Raw genomic sequence first — 23464 nt, 5'->3', positions numbered from 1 at the left:
AAGAAATTACTTAAGGATGTTCCAAAAGGAGAAAGACTTTCAAAGTCATATCTATGACAAACTACTGAGTAAAATATTTATGGCTTATTTATAATCTTCAAAGATCTTACAATAATACTTTTACAATAGAGCTGTGAGAACTGTAGAGTTCAGAGTCTATGAGGGGTGAAGAAGACCCAGAGCTGAGTGTCAGAAGCCTAGTGGAGTGAGGAGGGTATTAAGTGGCATGAGGAATGAGATATTTATGTGGTTTCAAAGTATATCTCCACAAATACTTACTAATTACAAAGGAGAAATAGGGAGAAGTATGACAGATACCACCTTAATCAAGTGATCAAAGTGAATATCATCAGTAATGACACAAACTAAAATTGCATGCCACCTAAGAGGATGCAGTAAGAATACATTATTTCTGTGATGTTCTTGTCATAGATGCATAATTTGAATGTAATCAATCATGAGGAAGCATACAATCCCAAATCAAAAAACATTCCACAAAATATCTGACTTCTAATTTTCAAAAGCCAGAACCATGAAAGTCCAGGAAAGACCAAGGAATTATTTCAGATGGAAAGAAACTAGTAAGACATGACAACTAAATGGACATGTAATTCTAAAACAGATCCTTAATGCTATACTGGATATTAATGGGACAATTGAAGAAAACTAAATGGAACCTGAGGATTAGATTTAAAAAAAATTCGTTGATCTTATTTTTTTTAATTTTGGTGGTTATATTGTGATTATGTTGGACAATATCCTTGTTTGTTAGAAATACGTACTAAGTATTCAGAGGCAATGGGGCATGATGTCAGTAATTTCCTCTAAAATAATTTAGGAAATCTTTGCACTGTACTTAACAACTATTTTATAAGTTTGAGATTGTTTCAAAAGTACATAGAGGCACATGTGCATATTTCACTAAAAATGTAATAATTACCATATAATACCAAAATTCATCTCTGTAACTAGCAGTTTTACTTCTTTAAATCACAATTTCCAAAGAAATGAACTATCAGGGGAAACAAGTATATTGCATGTCTTCATATTTGGATATCTGGTCATCCAAAAATGATCTACATTGTCCTCCCTCTCATTTTTGCTACTACTATCTCTGTCTAAAATCAATGAAACAAACAAAACCAGATATTCTGGGAGTGCAGTGAGAATAGTAAATAAAATATGAATTTAAACATGTTTAGGAAACTGATGGAGAGAGGCCTAGCAACTGATGATGCTGGGCATGCAGGCTGCTTTATTATTGTGTTGCATACAAAAATCTGCCCTGGAACTGGGAAAGTAATTAATTTATTTCAAGTATTGCTTGCTTTTAAACACAGAAATGGAAAAAATAAAAACTATTTCTCCTCATGACCTCACCATCCAAAAATAAATATTAAAACACTTGTATATTTGTCTCCATTCTATATTTTTCTAGGCATATTTGTTTGTTTTTTTAATTTTTAGCGGGAGGAGGGGAGGCAGAGAGACAGACTCCCACATGTGCCAGGAGGGTGATCTACCCAGCAAGAACACTAGGGGGCAATGCTCTGCCCATCTGGGGCGGTTGCTTTGTGGCTCAGCAACAGTCTTTTTTTTCCTTCTTTTTTAAGTGGCTGAGGTGGAGGCCATGGAGACATTCTCAGCACCCTAGGCCAACTCACTCAAACCAATTGAGCCATGGTTGTGGGGAGGAGAAGAGAGAGAGAGAGAGAGAGAGAGAGAGAGAAAGGGGGGGAGGGGTAAAGAAGCAGATGGTCACTTCTCCTATGTGCCCAGACCAAGAATCAAACCCAAGACATCCACACACAGGGCAACATTCTACCACTCAGCCAACTGGCCAGGGCCTTCTTATGCAGATTTTAAAACTTGAATGAATAGTAATGCACATAAACAATATCAAAATTTTCATTGAAAGGATTAATAACATTAATTTTTCATATGTACTGCATCTTTGACATCCTCATATTGCTGTGTCACCTTTATGTCTATTTTCTGTCATTCCAATTAGTTGAAAATTCTTCAAGGCCAGAAACTATGTATGGCATGTCTTCTTTGAATGATTAAAGTTTAGCAATACCTTACCCTTACAACAGGCACTCAATGTTTGCTAATTGAGATTATCAAATACTAAGGAAAGCTACTGGGTAATAGTTCTAAGCTGTGAATTAAGCTTCAGGAAATTTTCTAATTTTTGTATTATTTCAGAAACACTAGGAAGTAATAAATAACATCAGTGATAAAGAGACAACATTGTACCTGCTATAGAATGAAGCACAGTTCAATAACTATCCTCATTCATTTATTCATGTATTTATTCACTTAATATATACTGACCATCTGATGTATGCCAAGCATTGTGCTAGGTCATGGGAATATATCAGCAACAAAGCAGACAAAAGTCTGAGTCATGGACCTTCCATTTAATGATCTTAAATTATGGTGACTGATTGCTAACTAAAGAGAGAAGGAGACTCCAGTGTCCTACAATTTTCTACCTTTACTATAAACTCACATTTAATTGTAGTCACTAAAATAAGTTCATTTCTGAAATATAAGCAGTAGAAAATTCTCAACATATAATTATTTTAAACCTTTACAATACACATTTAATATAATAAATATACACTTGCAATTTAGCTGAATGTTTACAAAACCACTACTGAATAGAGCTGTTCCACTGCTTAACAGTTAACTATATTATATAACCATATACTTAAGTCATTTCTTTTTATAAAATAACTATGAAAAGAAATAGAATACTTTTATGTAAATAGGATATTATTTTATGCATGTTAATTTTTATTTTGAAAAGATAGTTAATAACTAATGATTTGTTCATTCATTCATTAAGCACATATTAATATATCCATTATGTGCCAAGCACAATAATATGGTAAAAAATAAAAAATAGATGAGTTCTTAAATTCAGTGTTATTTCTAATTTTATAGACCACACATACAAGATAGTTCCGGAATTTATTCTCTAAAAGGAGAAAAATCTAACTTTGTCATGACTAATTCATTTTGTGTGCATAGGTGCAGACAATGAAATAACCTGCCTCTCTCTTTCCAAACAGCTTACAGGCTAGTGAGGTTGACTGAAAATACCTAAATAATCACTGGAATCAGCACCAAGATATGATGTGCAAAAAAAGGAGAGAATAAATATAAAAAGGGCAAGATAAAAATTGTGTGAATGGAATGAATGTAGTTTTATGAGATTAGTCTAAAATCCAGGTAAGAAGCACAGAATTTTAGAGGTAGAAGTGGTGAAAGTATTCAGCATGACACTCAGTTTTACAGAGAATAAAATTATACACCTGACCAGGCACTGGCGCAATGGAAAGAGTGTTGGACTGGGATGTAGAAGACCCAGGTTTGAAACCCCGAGGTTGCCAGCTTGAGTGTGGGCTCATCAGCTTGAGGACGGGGTCACTGGCTTGAGCCTGGGATCATAGACATGACCCCAGAGTCGCTGGCTTGAGCCCAAAGGTCACTGGCTTGAGCCCAAAGTCACTGGCTTGAGCAAGGGTCACTCACTCTGCTGTAGCCCCCCAGTCAAGGCACATATGAGAAAGCAATCACTGAACAACTAAGGTGCCGCAACAAAGAATTGATGCTTCTCATCTCTCTCCCTTCCTGTCTGTCTGTCCTTATCTGCCCTTCTCTCTCTCTCTCTCTCTCTCTCTCTCTCTGTCTCTGTCTCCATATGTCTCTGTCACAAAAAAAAGTATTGCTAATTATTTTTTGATGAACAATAGAAAAATACAGCACCAAAGAGCTAAACTGTCCTCTGCCAATTACCTAATTTTTTAAAACTTGAAGAAAAAGCAATTATATTAACAAACTGAACAGAATAAATTAATATTGTTTATCTTTCCTGACTAACAAAACAGGTGTTAGCCTGGCCTGTGGTGATGCAGTGGATAAAACATCGACCTGGAATGCTGAGGTTGCCTGTTCGAAACCCTGGGCTTGCCTAGTCAAGTCACATATGGGAAGCAACCACTATGAGTTGATGTTTCCCTCTCCTCCACCCCTTCTTTTCTCTCTCTCTCTCCTCACTCTAAAAATCAATAAATAAAATATAAAAAAATAAAATGAAAATTGCCATTTCACATAGCAGTGGATAATTTTGGCTATGTGACACTTAGATTTGATACATATAGACTTGAATAATATCTAAAATAATGAAACAAATTAGCACAGTTCTTGTTATTTTGAGCCTGAGAGAAATGATCCGGAATGACCTCTTATGGGCAAAACCGATGACTGTCAATGAGTAAAATTCATATCCACTGATGGAATGTGGTGGTCCCTCCAGATCACCCTCTGGCTATTCAATTATACAAATAATGTCTGTTATATGAAACTTTAATATTTTGTAAAAAGAGAATATTTGATTGTGATATATTAACAAGGTGTTACTTTAATGATCAACAAGGTCACTCTTTTTATTAATTTTGATAATGATTTTCAGCTGTCATCTTACAATAGCAAATGAAAGGGTAGTTTATGCAATTCTTTGTGCCATGATGTGGTCCATAAACAGGTAAATTCAAGAATTATCTCTAGAAAATTTAAAATTGTTCTGAAAAAAAATTATATCTGATAATATTATATACAATTTAGGGTTTCTAAAGTACTTTTTTTTAAAAAATTTTTTTAGAGAGGAGAGGGAGAGACAGAGAGAGAGAGAGAGAGGAGAGACAGAGAGAGAGAAGGGGGGAGGAGCTGGAAGCATCAACTCCCATATGTGCCTTGACCAGGCAAGTCCAGGGTTTTGAACCGGCAACCTCAGCACTTCCAGGTCGACGCTTTATCCCACTGCGCCACCACAGGCCAGGCTCTAAAGTACTTTAATATTTATAATCATGGTATTGATGAATGTAAAAAGTGCTTTGACTATAAAGTACAAATAGATGAAAATGGGTAGTTATTACTAATCTTATAGGTCATAGTTTCAGAACAGATATATCTTTAGTGTTTAACTTTTATTAAAGCCTAACATATTCATAAAGTATACAAATCTTAAGTTTGACAAATTTCAAAAGTGAACACACACATCACTACTACCTAGCTGATTAAGCATCTTTCTTCATGCTTCCTCCCAGATGCCACCTTAGCATCACAGCCTGGAAATGTTTTCCAGGGAGTGGACACTTGTAAGGCTCATTTCATTTGTTTCTTTTTTTCCTCAAGGCTCTTTTTCCTTCATTACCTGATGCTAAATGTAAAGAGAACCATTGTTTCATATATTTTATCTGGCATTTTAGATGTTTTAGGCAGGGGGGTACTCTGTCCTGTTACTCTACTTTGGCTAAAAGCAAAGCAGAAATTATTCTATTGTAATTTTTAACCTGTATCAATATGATCTTTTTTTAACAGAGACAGAGAGAGAGAGTCAGAGAGAGGGACAGGCAGGAACAAAGAGAGATGAGAAGCATCAATTATCAGTTTTTCGTTGAGATACCTTAGTTGTTCGTTGATTGCTTTCTTATTTGTGCCTTGACCATGGGCCTTCAGCAGACTGAGTAACCCCTTGCTCAAGCCAGTGACTTTGGGTCCAAGCTGGTGAGCTTTTCTCAAACCAGATGAGCCCACGCTCAAACTGGCTACCTTGGGATCTCGAACCTGGGTCCTCTGCATCCCAGTTCGACGCTCTATCCACTGCACCACCACCCGGTCAGGCTCAATATGGTCTTTAATCAGAGAGGATAAAGAACTAATATAACTGTTCTACTTCACAACCTTCAGTAGATTTGAAGATTTTCAGGTTACCTAAATATTTGATAAATTTTGTATGTGCCGTATGTAACAAAACACTGAGTTAAGTCTTTTGAAGTTTAAGAAAATGAGTCTTAATCTTGTAAAAGTACAAAAATAATATGTACACAAAGGTACATACAAGTGTACACTTTGTATTCTAGACACAAAGGAAGATGTAAACTAAAGACACAATAGTCTGTACCCTCAAAAAAACTGAAAATCTAGTTGGAATAGGAAAATCTATATTAAACATTTAGAGAATAAGAATAGGTAATGCATTACTGACAGTGATTATAATTAAAGATCAGAGACAGGAGGTTAACATCTTAAATAATCAATAAAAGTCTTTGAATCTTTTGAGTCAATTCTAGTAATATAACCAGTATAAATCTATCAAACACCAGTCTGCAGCAATAAGCACTTATCATAGACTCAGATATCTAATAAAATCTAGTTATGACTGTTGCAGCAAGAATGGAAACTAGACTATTAACTGTACAATTATATCAGTATACCTATAAAATAACAACACTAATTAAATATTTGTTCAATGACTATTTACATGAGTGTCTATTTTATGACCCTGCAGGTTTACCCCTCCCAGTTATCTTTCCCTCCACACTCTCAAGGATAACGATGACTTTCAATTCTTCAGCCATGTACTTGCTCCCTTACCTTTGTTTCTTTGGAAATGCTGTGGTTTCTACCTGAAACACTGACCTCCCCACAGCCCCTTTCAATTTTTACTTCTTCCCAGGAAACCTTCCCTGACTACTCCAGTCTTAAGTATCCCTGCTACGTATTTCCTCTACCAGAGTACTTGTCACACACAGTTCCACAATTGCCAGTTTATTTAGCTGTATTTCCTATTAGACTACATACAGCATGAAGATGGTGGCTGTGTCATTCTCATTCTCTGTGTCTCCTCAGTAACAGCACAGTGCCTAGCATAAACAAATATTTGTTTAATGAATACACGAATGAAAAACAAAACAGAACTTGTGGGAATATGTAAGACTGCTGACAGACTATAAAGAATGAAGTGACAGAAGAGTCAGAATGAGTAAAGAAGTCAGGAAAGAAGCTAGAGAAGAGTCACAGGAGAGAGCCTGTTCAGTACAAAAGGAGAAGTCATGGGAGTAGACCGCCAAAAATAAAAATGTCTAATTTAGTTCAAATAAGAAAAAACTTGAAAGAATGCATTTATTTGACATGGCAAAAGGTACTTCTTGATGCCTCTGCCAAAGAAGTATCAATGGAGTAATGGGACAGAGCCAGAGGTACAAAGCTGAAAACCAAATAGAAGTGAGAAAGTAAATGCAGTATAAGCAGAAATATAGGCCAGTGTTTTTCAACCAGTGTGCCGCAGCACACTGGTATGCCGTGAGACATGGTCAGGTATGCCATGGGGAAATTAAACATGGGTCCCCAAACTACGGCCCGCAGAGGCTATTTATCCTGCCCGCCGCCTCCATCCGAACATAAACATTCCCCTCACAATCCAGCTATCAGCGACAGGAAGAGTGGAGGCACAGGGAATGCTCACTGACCAATCACCTTCTAGGATTCATCCCGACCACTAGTGATGAACCAATAGTAGGCCGCCTCTCATCCACACCCAGGAAGGTCCCCGCTCGGGCTGCCTTGCACTTGTCATTGTGTGGCCGCAGCGAATAGTTGGAGCTGCTACTCCTCCCCATGGTCCCGATTTCTAATCCTGGTCAGGACTGGAGGTAAATGTTGCCACCACTAGATGAAGCCTCAGCCTCAGCTGGTTATGTCTATCCTGATGGTGTATATAGATATTTGACCCTTTTCTTTTTAAAAGAGCCCCCCCCCCCCAGAGGGTGATATACAATGCATCACAATGTTATCTATATGGCCTCCTGAAGGGTCATCTTCTTAAAGAGCTCAGTCTATATACACCATCAAAACAGACAGAACCAAGGCCCCTGCACTCAGCTGACCATGGGATTTGAACCCACAACCTCAGGGAGAACTCTAGTATTTACCAGAATCCTTACCTAGAAAGCAAACTTCTCAATCTGACAGTAGAGATGCTCTGAGGACTTATGATGTTACACAAGTACCCAATTTTCTAAAATTGATTTTGTCCAGTCTCTATATAGAGAGAGTATTTGCCAAATTGATTTGAACCCACAACCTTGATGAAAGCTCCAATATCTATTAGCGCTCCCGTTTTCAACCACATATCTATGTGAGCTGAGCTTCTCAAGCTTGACTGCGATAAAAACTAAAAACAGACAGAGACTGAGAACTGTTGAGGAAGAGCTTCGTGTGTGTCCATTCGTGTGCTACCATTCCTGCCAGGATATTCCTTTTGTGTTCATCAAAACAGGCCCAGGTTTCACACTAAGTGAGTATAAATACATTTAGACACTATATTATTAACTATATGTATAATATGTACTGTGTTAGAGTGTCATTTTGTGTCATTTTGGTAGGTGGTGTGCCCCAGGATTTTGTAAATGTAAAAAATGTGCCACGGCTCAAAAAAGGTTGAAAATCACTGATATAGGCTACTATATCACAAAATCCTTCCAAAGAAGAGGAAACAGATACTTAAGAAGATAGGTACAAATACAAATTTTACTTTATTGTGTAGAAGAAGAAATTGTGTATGCTTGACAGAATAAGAAAAATATCCAGTAATGAAAAAAAATTGGAAAATCCAAGAGAGAACATACAGAACAGATTTAATTAAGAAAACACCATCAAATTTGGCAATTGTAAAATCACAACTGAACTTGCTATAGAATGCCTGCATAATAAAGGGTTAAGGAACAATTGGATGGTGAAAAAGTTGGATTAGTATAGCAACAAATGTAATACAGTAGTTTTCTATGGCATTGTTATAGGATTATACCATACCACACCACACACACCACACCACACACACCATACCATACCATACCATACAATAAGGAATTTATTTATTTTCTTTTTAAGTATAATTTCTTTTGAAATGATATCACATGCAAATTTATCTCCATAAAAATTGTAGCTAAACACAGTTTGACAACTGCTGCTATAAGGAAACAAAACTATGAAAAATAGTAACGAAAAAGGAGAGTTAGAAAATATTTAAGCAAGGTAAAGTATAATACATCACAGAATCAAGTCCAGGAGGTTGAGGGTGGCTTAGAAAAAGACTGGGCATTTCTTCCACTGACATGAGAGAAATAGAAAATGAGAAGACATAAACAAATTTTTGAGATGAAGAGGTAAAAAACTGAAGCCATTGAGTGAGATGGCTTCAAAGTGCTCTAGATGAAAATTCAATTATTTCTATTTGCCTGTGACTGTGCTCTAGAAGCAGATAATAAGAGGCATGGAAGAAACTCTTCTATACCTACTAATGTTTAAAGGGCCAATTAAATCATACAGAAGAATAAAGAAATTAGGCTAAGATAAAAGTTCTAATACTAGGTGACAATATTATTAATCAGAAGTATCATACTTCAATTCTCATTTGGCTTGATCAGATAATCAAAATAACAAGGTACTATATAGCAGATGATTCACTGGCATTTCAAATATTATTGTGACCTTTTTGGCATAAAAGGGGATAAGGGAGGAAGAAAAGAGCCACAAGGTTCCTTAGAAATATCTACAATCACTGTACAACAGTATGATTCTTTTGTCAGGGTACCAATACTGTTTATAATAAATAAGAGATAGGTAGCATGTCATAATAAAAGAGCAAAGGTAGTGAGAACTGGTCTTTCATTATAATTCTATCATTTATTTTCTGTCTGCCTTTGGGCAAGTTACTTAGCACACTAAACTTTCCTTTGTTATCTCATTTTTTTTTTTTTTTTCTTCTTTTTTTGTATTTTTCTGAAGCTGGAAATGGGGAGAGACAGTCAGACAGACTCCCGCATGCGCCCGACCGGGGACCGGGATCCACCCGGCACGCCCACCAGGGGTGAGGCTCTGCCCCTCCGGGGCGTCGCTCTGCCGCGACCAGAGCCACTTTAGCGCCTGGGGCAGAGGCCAAGGAGCCATCCCCAGCGTCCGGGCCATCTTTGCTCCAATGGAGCCTTGGCTGCGGGAGGGGAAGAGAGAGACAGAGAAGAAGGAGGGGGTGGGGGTGGAGAAGCAAATGGGCGCTTCTCCTATGTGCCCTGGCCGGGAATCGAACCCAGGTCCCCCGCACGCCAGGCCGACGCTCTACCGCTGAGCCAACCGGCCAGGGCTGTTGTCTCATTTATAACATGGCAGTAATAGCTATCTACTTTGTAGAGTTGTGAGTGCTAGCAATAAAATATATATATAATACACCTAGAATACACAGTCCAGAATAGTGTAGGTATACACTATGATTATTATGCTGATGAATAAGTCATTCAAAATTAATTTATTGAGAGCCAAGGATACAAAATTAAGTAACACAAAAATGGCTCTGTCCTTAAGAGCATTTCTGTAATGATAAACAGAAAAACAAGAAAATAATTTTTAAAAAATTCAAAGTAGGATGAATGCTATGAAAAAATACAGGAATTTGTAATAAAGAATAATGCAGAAACTACTTAAAGAGAAGATAGTTGAGGAAAGCCTCTCTGAGCGGCTCCTAAGGATAAGAAAGAACAGCAACTCAAAGAGTAGAGAAAGAAGCAAGACAATGTGAGGCAACAGCATGTGCAAAAGTCCTTAGGCAAAAAAAGACAGCATATTTGAGTAACAGTGTAGCTAAAATACAATAATCAAGGGGATTCCCCTTGCTAATATGAGATAAGGTTAGGGGGAAGAGAACAGATCATTCAGGGCCTTGGCACCTTTAATAAGGTTAAGATAGTGTTTATTGAATAGATGGACAGATGAATAAATGCATGAAACAGTTCATACAAACGGACTCAGAAAAGGACTATCTAATGATGTGGCCACCACCTTTAAAAAACAAAAGTAATAAGCCCTGGCCGGTTGGCTCAGTGGTAGCGCGTCGGCCTGGCGTGCAGGAGTCTCGGGTTCGATTCCCGGCCAGGGCACACAGGAGAAGCGCCCATTTGCTTCTCCATCCCTCCCCCTCTCCTTCTTCTCTGTCTCTCTCTTCCCCTCCTGCAGCCAAGACTCCACTGGAGCAAAGTTGGCCCGGGCGCTGAGGATGGCTCTGTGGCCTCTGCCTCAGGCACTAGAATGGCTCTGGTTGCAACAGAGCAACGCCGCAGATGGGTAGAGCATCGCCCCCTGGTGGGCATGCCGGGTGGATCCCGGTCGGGCACATGCAGGAGTCTGTCTTACTGCCTCCTCGTTTCCAACTTCAGAAAAATACAAAATAAAAAAAAAGTAATAAACTCTACTTATTCAAATTAGTTCACTTTTTAAGGAAGAGGAAAAAATACCATAATATTTATTATTGTTCTGGGAAGACTAAAAATATAGATGATAGATGTGAAGGTAAACAAGAGCTAAACACATTAACAACACAGGACTGAAGCTATTTCCCCAACTTAAAATGTACCAAAAGCTTACATGTACATTAGTTATAATCTGTGACTGTCTCTACCATAAACCTATAAGTTCTGTTACAAATGGAGTCACATCTGCTTAAAACCACATGCATTCACTAAGGGGTTACTAAAATCACTGAATTATAGATATATTAATTGGAGCTACTAATAAAAATAAAAGTCCTAATTGCTGCCCTCAAAAAGAACAAGCAATGAGAAGATGAGATATTCAAGTAATAAGATATTCCATGAGCATTATTTCTTTTACTCCAAAGGCAATCAAGTGACTACCTCATGCCCATTTTAAGATGACTCTCATTTCACTTCAAAATACACAGCTTTTCTTTCTCTAGGTACAGAAGTGTTTTGTTTGAAATAGAAACAGACTTCTAGATAGAGAACAAATTGACAGCTGTCAGAGGAGAGGGGGTTGTGGGACTGGATGAAAAAGGTGAAGGGATTAAGTGAAGAAAAAACCTCATAAACACAGACAACAATATGATGATTACCAGAGGGGAAGGGGAAGGGGAAGGGGAAGGGGAAGGGGAAGGGGAAGGGGAAGGGGAAGGAAATAGGGGTGGGGGGAATAGAAGAGGGTAAAGGAGGCATAGATGGTGATGGAAGGAGACTTGACTTGGGGTGGTGAGCACATAACACAATATAGAGATGATATATAAAACTGTACACCTGACACCTATATAAGTAAGTTCATTAACCAATGTCACCCTGATGAATTCAATTAAAAAAAAAAGAATACAAACATTTGTTTTATCCTAATAGCTATTTTCAGGAAACTTGCTTCAGGGAACAATCAAACCAATGGCTTACTGTGCAAGGACTGAAAATATTATATGTTTAAGATAAATTCAAGGAAGCAAAAATATTCTTATTTATATCTAATCAGTACAACAAAAAATGACTATGATGTTATAAACTAGACTCAAGACTTGTTAATTTCATTAAGATAAAAAATTTGTATAATAAAGATATTCAAATGAACAGGAAAAGAAAAAAAATAGAAGTGTTTGCCCCGAACAATGTTCTAAAATGTTTTGAGCCCTGGCCGGTTGGCTCAGCGGTAGAGCGTCGGCCTAGCGTACGGGGGACCAGGGTTCGATTCTCGGCCAGGGCACACAGGAGAAGCGCTCATTTGCTTCTCCACCCCTCCGCCACGCCTTCCTCTCTGTCTCTCTCTTCCCCTCCCGCAGCCAAGGCTCCATTGGAGCAAAGATGGCCCGGGCGCTGGGGATGGCTCTGTGGCCTCTGCCTCAGGCGCTAGAGTGGCTCTGGTCGCAACATGGCTACGCCCAGGATGAGCAGAGCATCGCCCCATGGTGGGCGTGCTGGGTGGATCCCGGTCGGGCGCATGCGGGAGTCTGTCTGACTGTCTCTCCCCGTTTCCAGCTTCAGAAAAATGCAAAAATGCAAAAAAAAAAAAAAAAAAAAAGTTTTGAATTAAATGTCAACATTTAACAATATTAGGATTTTACATAAAAATCCAAATTTAAGTCTTCTTTTGATGAATCACAAGATCTGGCAACATTAAGAATATATTCCCACAAGGAAAACTGAAGCTGCCTCTTCTAGTGTGCTTTCTAGTTCCTACAAGTACCATTCAGCCAATTTCACTGATTTACATTACACTGAATCCTTGTAGGCATCTGAGTTTCCAATTTCTATACTTAGAGTTGCAAGATTGAGCTCTTTTGTTTGAAATGGGAGGAGGGCAAAAGGAAAGATGAGTCTGATAAAAAAAAAACTTTGCAACAGCTTAAAGAAAAATTAGACAGTGGTCTTAATTTTCTTGATGATAAAAGATCATAACTTTCTTGATCCCTCTCCAAAGGCAGAGGAAAAAGACTACACAATAGTCAAGGGCTAGTAAGTACCTAATCTTCCAGAAGGTGAAATATTTAGTACAAAATCACTTCCTATTTTTAAAAAGGTATAGACTGGCCCTGGCCAGATAGTTCAGTTGGTTATAGTACCGTCCCAAAACACAAAGGTTGCTGGTTCAATCCCCAGTCAGGGCACATACAGAAACAGATAGATAGATGTTCCTGTCTCACTCTCTCTCACTCTTGCTCTCTCCCTTCCTCTAATATCAATAAATATTTTTTAAAATTAAATTTAAAAGGTATAGACTGGCCTGACCAGGCAGTGGCATAGTGGATCGAGTGTCAGCCTGGGATTCTGAGGACCCAAGTTCAAAATCCTAAGATCGCCAGCTTGAATGGGGGTTCATCTGGCTTGAGCAGGGTTTTACCAGCTTGAGCATGGGGTCACCGGCCTGAGTGTAGTTTTACCAGCTAGAGAGTGAGGTTGCCAGTTTGACTGTGGGATCACAGACATGACCCCATGGTCACTGGCTTGAAGCCCAAGGTCAATGGCTTGAGCAAGGGGTTACGTGCTCTTCCGGAGCAGCCTAGTCAAGGCACATAAGAGAAAGCAATCAATGAACAACTAAGGTGCCGCAATAAAAAACTGATGCTTCTCATCTCTCTCTCTTTCTGTCTGTCCCTCTCACTCATGTGCTCTCTCTTAAAAAAAAAAAAAAAAAAGTATAGACTATCACAGACCTTAAAATCTGACTATTAAAGAGTTTGCTTAGTCTATTTCCTTATGTTTTAGATATAGAAACTATCTCTGTGTAAGGGCAGAGATTAAGAATTTGCCCAAAAGAAAAAGAGAAAAACCAATTGCCTCAAATCAGATATTTGACAGCAAAATCAGAATTGGAAATCAGTTTCTCAAAAACCAATGCTCAGTTTAATATTTACCAAGCATCTAATATGTGTAAGGATCCATGCAAGATGATACAGATACAAATGTATATTCTTTACAATACAGTGCTTTTCCATTTTATTTTTTAAGACTTTTACAGAATTTTAAAGAATACAATAAAGGCACTTTAGAAACTCACTTCCTATACCCCCAAAAATTGAAAGCTGATACTCAGATACATGTACATGCATGTTCATAGCATGTGAATAGCAGCACTCTTCAGAATAGTTAAAAGGTAGAAATAATCCAAATATTCACCAGAAAATAAATGGATAAGCAAATTGTGGCATCCATACAATTGAACAGTATTCACCCATAAGAAGGAATGAAATAATAACATGCTAAAGGTAGATAAATCTTTAAAACATTATGCTAAGTGAAAGAAGCTGGAAACAAAAGATCAAATACTCTATGATATCATTATATAAAATATCCAGAAAAGGTAAATCCATAAAGATAGAACACAGATTAGTGGTTTCCAATGGCTGGAGAGAGAGAGGGGAGATGGGGAGCAACTTTAATAGGGACAGGATTTCCTTTTGGAGTGACGTTTTTGAACTCCATAGGGTAGAGGTGGTAGTTACATATAACACTGTGAATTGTTCACTATATAGTCGTTAATTTTTGTGAATTTCACCACAATAAAAAAATTTTTAAGAACAATTCCTTGTTTGACTAACAGGTAGATGATGCCACCTAATTCAAAATTATTGTTCTTCCTTTAAAAAAAAAATTTAACCTGCGGTAGTAGATATTTTATATATAAATTATCCCAGCATATCTCACATAACAATAAGGAGAGAAAAATTTATCATGGGGGGGGGGGGTCTAAGGGAGGTGGTCTGGTATCAAATTGAGTAGTATCTGAATCCCAGTTTCACTGCTTGCCACTTACTCCTGGACAAGTTACTTTTAGTCCGTTTTCCTCTATAAAATAGGTGTCATGATGGTATCTAAACTTCACAGGATTTTTATCAGGATTAACTGTGATAATCCAAGAATCCAATGGCCTATAGGCCTTTAGAAAGAATAAAAAACAAATTTTAGCTATTGTTAATTATATAATTGTCATTAATATAATATAGCCAATATCATTAATTAATATTAATGCCATTAGAAATTTGTAATTGGTTGGTTTCTTCATCACCAAGAGCTGGTTGTATACAAGTACATTGTTCAAATCTTAATAAGTTCTTTTATTTACAATATAGAGAAGAAATGAAAATCTAAAAATTACACACATCATAGAATTGTACTTTTAGAGGGAAATACATTCTAAGTTCTGCAATGCATGATATAAATTTTAAAAACCTGAAGAAGACTTAGAGGGTTGCAATAAATATAAACACTAAAAATTAAAATATGTAAGGAAAAATCAAAAGATGGAATCATAAAAGTTTCAAAAGTTAGAATGATCCGTAAAATGTACACCCTTTTAAAATGCACATGGAACATTTGTACTGGAAGTCCTAGCCACAGCAATCATAAAGTGTCTGAGCTTTAAGAAAAAGAAATAAAAGAAATCCAAATTGAAAAAGAAGAAGTAAAAATGTATAATAATTATTTGCCAGTGGCATGATATTGTATATAGAGAACCCTAGAGATTCCATAGAAAAAACTAGGAGAACTGAGAAATGAATTCAGTCAAGTAGCAAGACACAAAATAAATATTCAGAAATTAGCTGCATTTTTCTACACTAGTAATGAACTATCAGAAAGGGAAACTAAAAAAACAACCCATTTATAATTGCATAAAAAAATAAAATACTTAGGAATAAATTTAACCAGGATGTAAAAGATCTGTACTAAAAAAATTATAAGACATAGAAGAAAAAAAACTGAATTAAGATATAAATAAGTGGAAGCATATACCATGTTCATGAATAGGAAGAATTAACATCATTAAAATGTCCATACTACTCAAAGGAATCTATAGATTTAACACAATTCCTTTCAAGATATCAATGGCATATTTCACAGATCTAAAATATACCAAACATTTACATGGAATCACAAAAGACCCTGAATAGCCATAGCAATCCCGAGAAAGAAAAAACAAAATTCGAGGGCTTACGCTACCTGATATTAAACTATACTACAAGGCCTAATAATCAAAACAGCGTGGTACTCCCATAAAAACAGAAATAAATCAATGGAACAGAATAGAGAGCCCAGAAATAAACCCATACTTTTATGGTCAATTAATATTTGACAAAAAAGGCAAGAACTTACAGTGGGGTAAAGACAGTCTATTCAGTAAATGGTGTTGGAAAAATTAGACAGGTATGTGCAAAACAATTAATCTAGACCACCTTCTTACACCATACACAAGAATAAACTTGACATGAATTAAAGACTTAAATTGTCAGACATGAAACCATAAAATTCCTGGAAGAAAACAGGCAGTAAAATCTTAGACATTTTTCACAGCAATATTTTTTTCTGATATATCTCCTTGGGCAACAGAAACAAAAAATAAACACATCAAACTAAAAAGTTTTGCACAGCAAAAGAAACCATCAACAAAATTTTTTAAAAAATACATTGAATGGGAGAACATATTCATTAATGACACATCTAATAAGGGGTTAATATCCACAATTTATAAAACTCAACACCAAAAAAAGAAACAACCCAATTAAAAAATGAGCAAAGGTCATTGTGCTATATGTGACAACACAGTGGAAAGACAGCCATCAATGAACCAAAAAGCGAACCCTCATCAGATACCAAATGTGCTGTTGCCTTGATCTTGGCCTTCCCAGCCTCCAGAAATGTGAGAAATAAAAATGTTTGTTATTTATAAGCCAAGGGGGGGGGGGGGGCAAAGGACCTGAATACACACTTCTTCAAAAAGGACATACAGATGGCCAATACACATATGAAAAGATGCTCAACATCACTAATCATAAGAAAAATGCAAATTAAAACCCCAGTGAGATATCACCTCACACTTGTTAGAATGATTATCATCAATAAATCAACAAACAAAATGTGTTAGCAGACGTGAAAAAAAGGGAACCCTTGTGCACTGTTGGTGAGAATGCAGATTGGTGCAGCCACTGTGGAAAACAGCATGGAGGTAACTCAAAAAATTAAAAATAGAATTGCCTTATGATCCAACAATTCCACTCTGGGTATATATCTGAAGAAACTCAAAATATTAATTCAAAAGAATATACTATGCATCATTATGTTCATGTAGTGTTATTTCTTTTTTTTTTTTTTAAGATTTTATTTATTGATTTTACAGAGAGAAGAGGGGGGGAGTGAGAAGTGTCAACTCATAGTTGCTTCACTTTAGTTGTTCATTGTTTGCTTGTCATATGTGCCTTGACCAGGCAAGCCCAGGGTTTTGAACCAGTGACCTCAGCATCCCAGGTCGATGCTCTATCCACTGCACCAACACAGGCCAGGCAGTGTTATTTCAATAACCAAGTTATAGAAGCAACCCAAGTGCCCATCAACGGGAAAGTGGATACAAATGTGATACATATACACAGTGAAATATTACTTGCCTATAAAAAGGAACAAAATCTTATCATTTACAACAGCATGGATGGACCTAGAGGGTATTATGCTAAGTAAAATAAATCAGTCAGTGAAAGACAAATACCATATGATTTCACTTATATGTAGAATCTAAAGAATAATATAAATAAAGCCAAAACAGATTCACAGCTACAGAGAGACTGATGGTTGACAGAGGGGAGGGGCTAGATGAAAAAGGTAAAGGGAGGCCCTGGCCGACTGGCTTAGTGGTAGAGTGATGGCCTGGCATGTGGATGTCCTGGGTTCAATTCCTGGTCAGGGCACACAGGAGAAGTGACCATCTGCTTCTCTACCCCTCACTTGCTTCTTTCTTTCCTCCCCTACTACAGTCATGGCTTGATTGGAGCAGGTTGGTTCCCGGTGCTGAGGATGCCTCCATGTCCTCCGCCTCAGGGGCTATGAGAGCTCAGTTGCTGAGCAGCAGAGCAACGACCTAGATGGACAGAGCATTGCCTTCTAGTGTGCCTGCCAGGTGGATCCTGGTAGTGGGAGTCTGTCTCTGCCTCCCCTACTCTCACTGAATAATAATTAAAAAAAAGAAATAAAAAGGTAAAGGGATTGAGAGGACTGGTAGTTACAAAACAGTCATGGGAGGCCCTGGCCAGTTGGCGCAGTGATAGAGCGTCGACCTGGCATGCAGGAGTCCCGGGTTTGATTCCCGGCCAGGGCACACAGGAGAAGCACCCATCTGCTTCTCCATCCCTCCCCCTCTCCTTCCTCCCTGTCTCTCTCTTCCCCTCCTGCAGCCAGGGCTCCATTGGAGCAAAGTTGGCCCGGGCGCTGAGGATGGCTCCGTGGCCTCTGCCTCAGGCGCTAGAATGGCTCTGGTTGCAGCAGAGCAACGCCCCAGATGGGCAGAGCATCGCCCCCTGGTGGGCATGCCGGGTGGATCCCGGTCGGGCTCATGCGGGAGTCTGTCTGACTGCCTCCCCATTTCCAGCTTTGGAAAAATACAACAAAACAAAACAAAACAGTCATGGGAATATAAAGTACAGCATAGAAAATATAGTCAATAATATAATAACTATGTATGGTGCCAGGTGGGTGCTATAAAGATCGGCGAAACACTCTGGTAAATGTATGACTGTCTCCAGGGGTCCCCAAACTTTTTACACAGGGGGCCAGTTCATTGTCCCTCAGACCGTTGGAGGGTCGCCACATACAGTGCTCCTCTCACTGACCACCAAATGAAGAGGTGCCCCTTCCGGAAGTGTGGTGGGGGGCTGGATAAATGGCCTCAGGGGGCCGCATGTGGCCCGCGGGCCATAGTTTGGGGATGCCTGGCTAAGCAATATGCTGTATACCTGAAACTAATACAAAATAATATTAAATGTAAACTATAATTGAAAAAATTAAAAATTAAAAATGTATGTAGATATGTATACACACATAGAAATCTGTCAAAGAATAATCACTAACATATTAAAAATGGTCCTATATAGATATAGCAGGCTTTCTCACATGATTTGTCTGTTTTATACTTTTCCATATTTTTTAAAATTCAAGTTATATATATATATATATATATATACACAGACATATATAGTAAATTTAACATAAGGCAGCATTAGCAGAGAAAAGAAGTATAATATGAAAAAGAAACAGACCAATGGAGGGTAACTTCAAACAAAAAATGAGTTTGTTTCTTTACTGTGCCGTTTTTCTATCATATTCACCCTGTTATTCATGCCCAATCTTCAATGACCCTAACCACTCATATTCCAATTTCCTAAACCAATGCTTCAAAGTTTTATTAGTTTGTCTTTTTCTATTACTTTTTTTATTTGGTATTAGTTTTAGGTGTACAGTATAGTGGTTAGACAAACACATACCTTACAAAGTGTTCCCCCCCAATATTTCCAGTACCTACCTCAAATTATACATAGCATCGCTTCTAAATTTTGATGGAGAAAAACACCCAGGTAAGTACCACTACAAATTCATGATCTTCCTCAGAGTAGCTCAGGGAATCCCTAACTCCTCACAATGATTCTCTTAAAGACAAAGACACTACCCTATATCTATCCTTCTTGGTAAATGACTGTTTATTTCTCCAAAGAGAACACAGGCTACAGGACATAAATTTCTCATACTTCCTTTCCTAGATACAAATTATCCTTACCTGTCTCTTAAGGCTCAAGAAACAACCCTGTGTATGAGATACCCTTTCCTTCCTTGCTCCTCCAAAACTTTCTTTCCTGTCCTTTATCTTCTACTCCTTCACTTCATAAGACTCTTATTCCTACTGTATCTTTCTAGCTTCCACCTTCCGTTCCCTTCACAACCACACTTAGAACAGAAGTTGTCTTTGCTAACTGCCTCCACTTCCTCTATTCCCATTTATTACTCAACCAACTACTACTTGGCTTCAGTTCTACTAGTGCATTAAATTTCTCTGTTACCAATAAACTCCTAATTGACTTACTTGCAACTTCTGACACTAGTGACTACTGGTTTCTGGAAACTACTTTTTCTGTTTTTTTCTTCCCGTGTTGACTCCTCTTTAGTCTACTCCTTTTTGCATGCCCCTTAAATATTTTGGTTTTTGACCCAGGGAAATTAATTATCAAACTTCTTTCTCATTCTTCTCTAATTTTTAATTTCAACTTCAACCAGAACTCCAATGACATCCTTAAGTTGATGACAATCAATGTTTGCTTCTAGTTCCAGATTTATAAATACTTATTCAATATCTCCATTTGGATACTTACATAACATTTCATCCTTAATATATCCAAAACCAGTTTCTTGATTTACTTCACCCTCACCTACTCACTCATCAGAGTCTTTGCCATCTCATTAAATGAGAACTTCATTCTTCCAGTCACTCAATTTAAAAATTTTGGTATCCTTTTTCACTCAACTTTGTCTCTCACACTTCACATTCAATCCATAAGCAAATCCTGTCTGCTCTTCTCACAACATATCCAGAATTCCACTACTTTTTGCTTTCTCCACTACTACCATCCTGGTCTGTGTCAGCTGGACTAATACAATCCGTCTCTTAACTGATTCACTATTTTATTCTTATGGTTTATTTTCTACGCTGTAACCAGAATAATCCATTTTTGTGCGTGGCAGAGACAAAGAGAGTCAGAGAAAGGGACAGATAAGGAACAGACAGACAGGAAGGGAAAGAGATGAGAAACATCAATTCTTTGTTGTGGCTCCTTAGTTGTTCATTGATTGATTTCTCATATGTGCCTTGACGGGGGAAGGGGGGGGCTACAGCAGACGGAGTGACCCCTTGCTCAAGCCAGTGACCTTGGGCTCAAACTGGTGAGCCTTGCTCAAACCAGATAAGCCTGCGCTCAAGCTGGCGACCTCAGGGTCTCGAACCTGGGTCCTCCACATCCCAGTCCGACGCTCTATCCACTGCGTCACCGCCTGGTCAGGCTGAATAATCCATTTAAAATAAAATTCAGATGCCATCACTCCCAAGCTCCCATCTCAAAGTAAAACCCAAAATCCTAGCATAAGCAGCCTAACATTTCTTTCACTTTACTACAATTCTCCTTACCAACCCTGCTCTAGCCACACTGGCCTCCTTGTTGTTTCTTGAACATGCCAAGCACTTTCCCTTCTCAGATCCTCTGTACAGTCTTGCCATTACCAAATTCCAGAACATTTTTATAACTGCCCTCCTAAAAAACCCATACCCATTAGGAGTCATTCCCTACTCCCTCATTCCATGAGTCCCTGGCAACTAATTTACTATGTCTCTATGGATTAGCTATTTTCACCCTCTGACATTTGATAATTATTTGTTTGTCTGTTTCCAACCATCAAAATATGATATAAACTCGTGAGGGCAAGAACTTTATTTTCTTTACTTCTGTTTCCCTAGGATCTAGATTAGTGCTTGGTACATAGCAGATGCTTACTATATCACAAGCATCTTCATTTCAATATATTCAAAACTGAACTCATTATCTTCTGCTGCTTATTTTTAGCATGAAATAATTATTTTAAAGTAGCACTTACAAAACTATGTTGAAATCATGTGTCTGTCTGCCCTCTTAACAATGCTGAGCCTCTTTATACTTTAAGCATTGAGCACAAAATATATTGAATAAATGAATAAATGGTCATCTTCCCAAGTATCTTAATATTCATTAGTTTTTTGTTTTGTTTTGTTTTTGTGACCGAGACAGAGAGAGAGAGGGACAGTTAAGGACAGACAGTCACGAAGGGAGAGAGATGAGAAACATCAATACTTCATTGCAGCACTTTAGTTGTTCAGTGATTGATTTCTCTTATGTGCCTTGACCGGGGGGCTACAGCAAAGCAAGTGACCCCTTACTCAAGCCAGAGACCTTGGGCTAAAGCCAGTGACCTTTGGACTCGAGCTAATGACCATGGGGTCATGTCTATGATCCTACACTCAAGCCAGCGACCCTGTACTCAAGCCTTTGAGCCCACGGCTCAAGCCTGCACTCAAGCCTGTGAGCCCACAGCTCAAGCCGATGACCTCAGGGTTTCTGGGTTCTTTGCGTCCCAGTCCGACACTCTGTCCACTGCGCCACCACCTGGTCTGGCAATATTCATTGTATTAATGACTTAAATTTATGCTTAAAAATAAAGTTAACAACTATTGTAAATACCATTACAGCAACAAATCATAACTTCCACCACTCCCCATGCCTACTTTCTCCGTAGTTTTTTCCTAACACCTTCTTCACTAGTCAACAGAGGTTAATGTCTAGCAAGGGTAAGCCTCACTTATCTATTCTCTATTAACTTTAGGTTCAAGACCTAGTTTAGAATACCTTGGGAGATTAACCTAGACATATCATAGTAGTTTCCCCACCGCGAGGGCTAGGAATGGTAGCAAAAGAATAAAAATAGCCAAAGCTGATCCCCAAGGTTTATTATGGTGAACAGCACAGTTACCTGTTTTCAACTATTAGCATCATATACCCTTTACTGTATTAAGAAAACAGACATATAATAACTGTATAAAGTACTTGTTAACTATAATATTTCTATCACATTTATTCAGCTTTTTGTAATACCTGATGTTTCTCTTCTTTGCTACTACTAATTCAGGCTCTTATATCCCTGCTGCTACTAATTTAGGCTCCTTTCACATCCAGCTCTGCTATGGTTTACTGCATCTTTCAGTAAACCATACCTTCCACATTTTCTAGCTTTATGATCCAGCCACAGTGAATTTTTTTCAATTCTCCAACATACTAATAAGCTCTTGCTCACCTCCAAATCTTCCAACATAGTATTTCCCCCTCTACCTGGAACATTCTTCCTCCAATATAGCCCCTTCATCTTTACTTGACTAATTTTTATGATTTCAGGACTCTGTTTAGATGTCACCTTCCATCAAAAGCCCTCTGATTGATTTCCTGGCACATAGGCACCTTCCCATTCCCACCTCAACAATCGGTACTTCCCTTGTCAGAGCACTTAGCATGCTCTTTTTAATTGATTAATTACTAGTCTGTCTCAAGTGTAGAAAGTAAGCTTAGTCAGGATATGAATCACATTTTTGCCTTTATCCATTTTATCTGCAGTCAGTCAGTAAATAAATGATCTTGGTAGAGGTTTTAAAAAAAAAAGAAATGGTCAGAAGATAGAATATGTACTCTGAAAAAAAATAAACTAGCTCTTCTACTGATTAACAATGCCAGCTTAGGAAGTCTCTTAACCTTTTAGGGGTTTGATTTTATTATCTATAAGATGGGGATGACAACTATCCCTCCTAGGTGTCAAAAAGATTAAATGAAATAATATATATCAAAGTAATCTACAAGATAGTGCAAGTATAACATAACACTATTGTAAGCCACTTGCCCACTCTCCTGTGATATAAATAATCCTATTTGTTGTTTATCATAACATGTAAAGTCAGTCTATTAATGTTATTAAAA

The 23464-nt window shown here is 37.9% G+C and overlaps 1 protein-coding gene across 4 annotated transcripts in view; it reads right to left on the bottom strand.

The window, feature by feature from the left end:
- NFAT5 (nuclear factor of activated T cells 5) overlaps positions 1-23464 on the bottom strand; it is a 118199-nt gene that overhangs the window by 69877 nt on the left and 24858 nt on the right. The gene's annotated exons all lie outside the window — the stretch shown is intronic.

This window comes from Saccopteryx leptura, chromosome 9 (genome assembly GCF_036850995.1).
Source record: "Saccopteryx leptura isolate mSacLep1 chromosome 9, mSacLep1_pri_phased_curated, whole genome shotgun sequence".
Taxonomy (NCBI): Eukaryota; Metazoa; Chordata; class Mammalia; order Chiroptera; family Emballonuridae; genus Saccopteryx; species Saccopteryx leptura.
The sequence above is the reverse complement of the archived record's forward strand: the minus strand, read 5'-3'. Positions and strand labels throughout refer to the sequence as shown.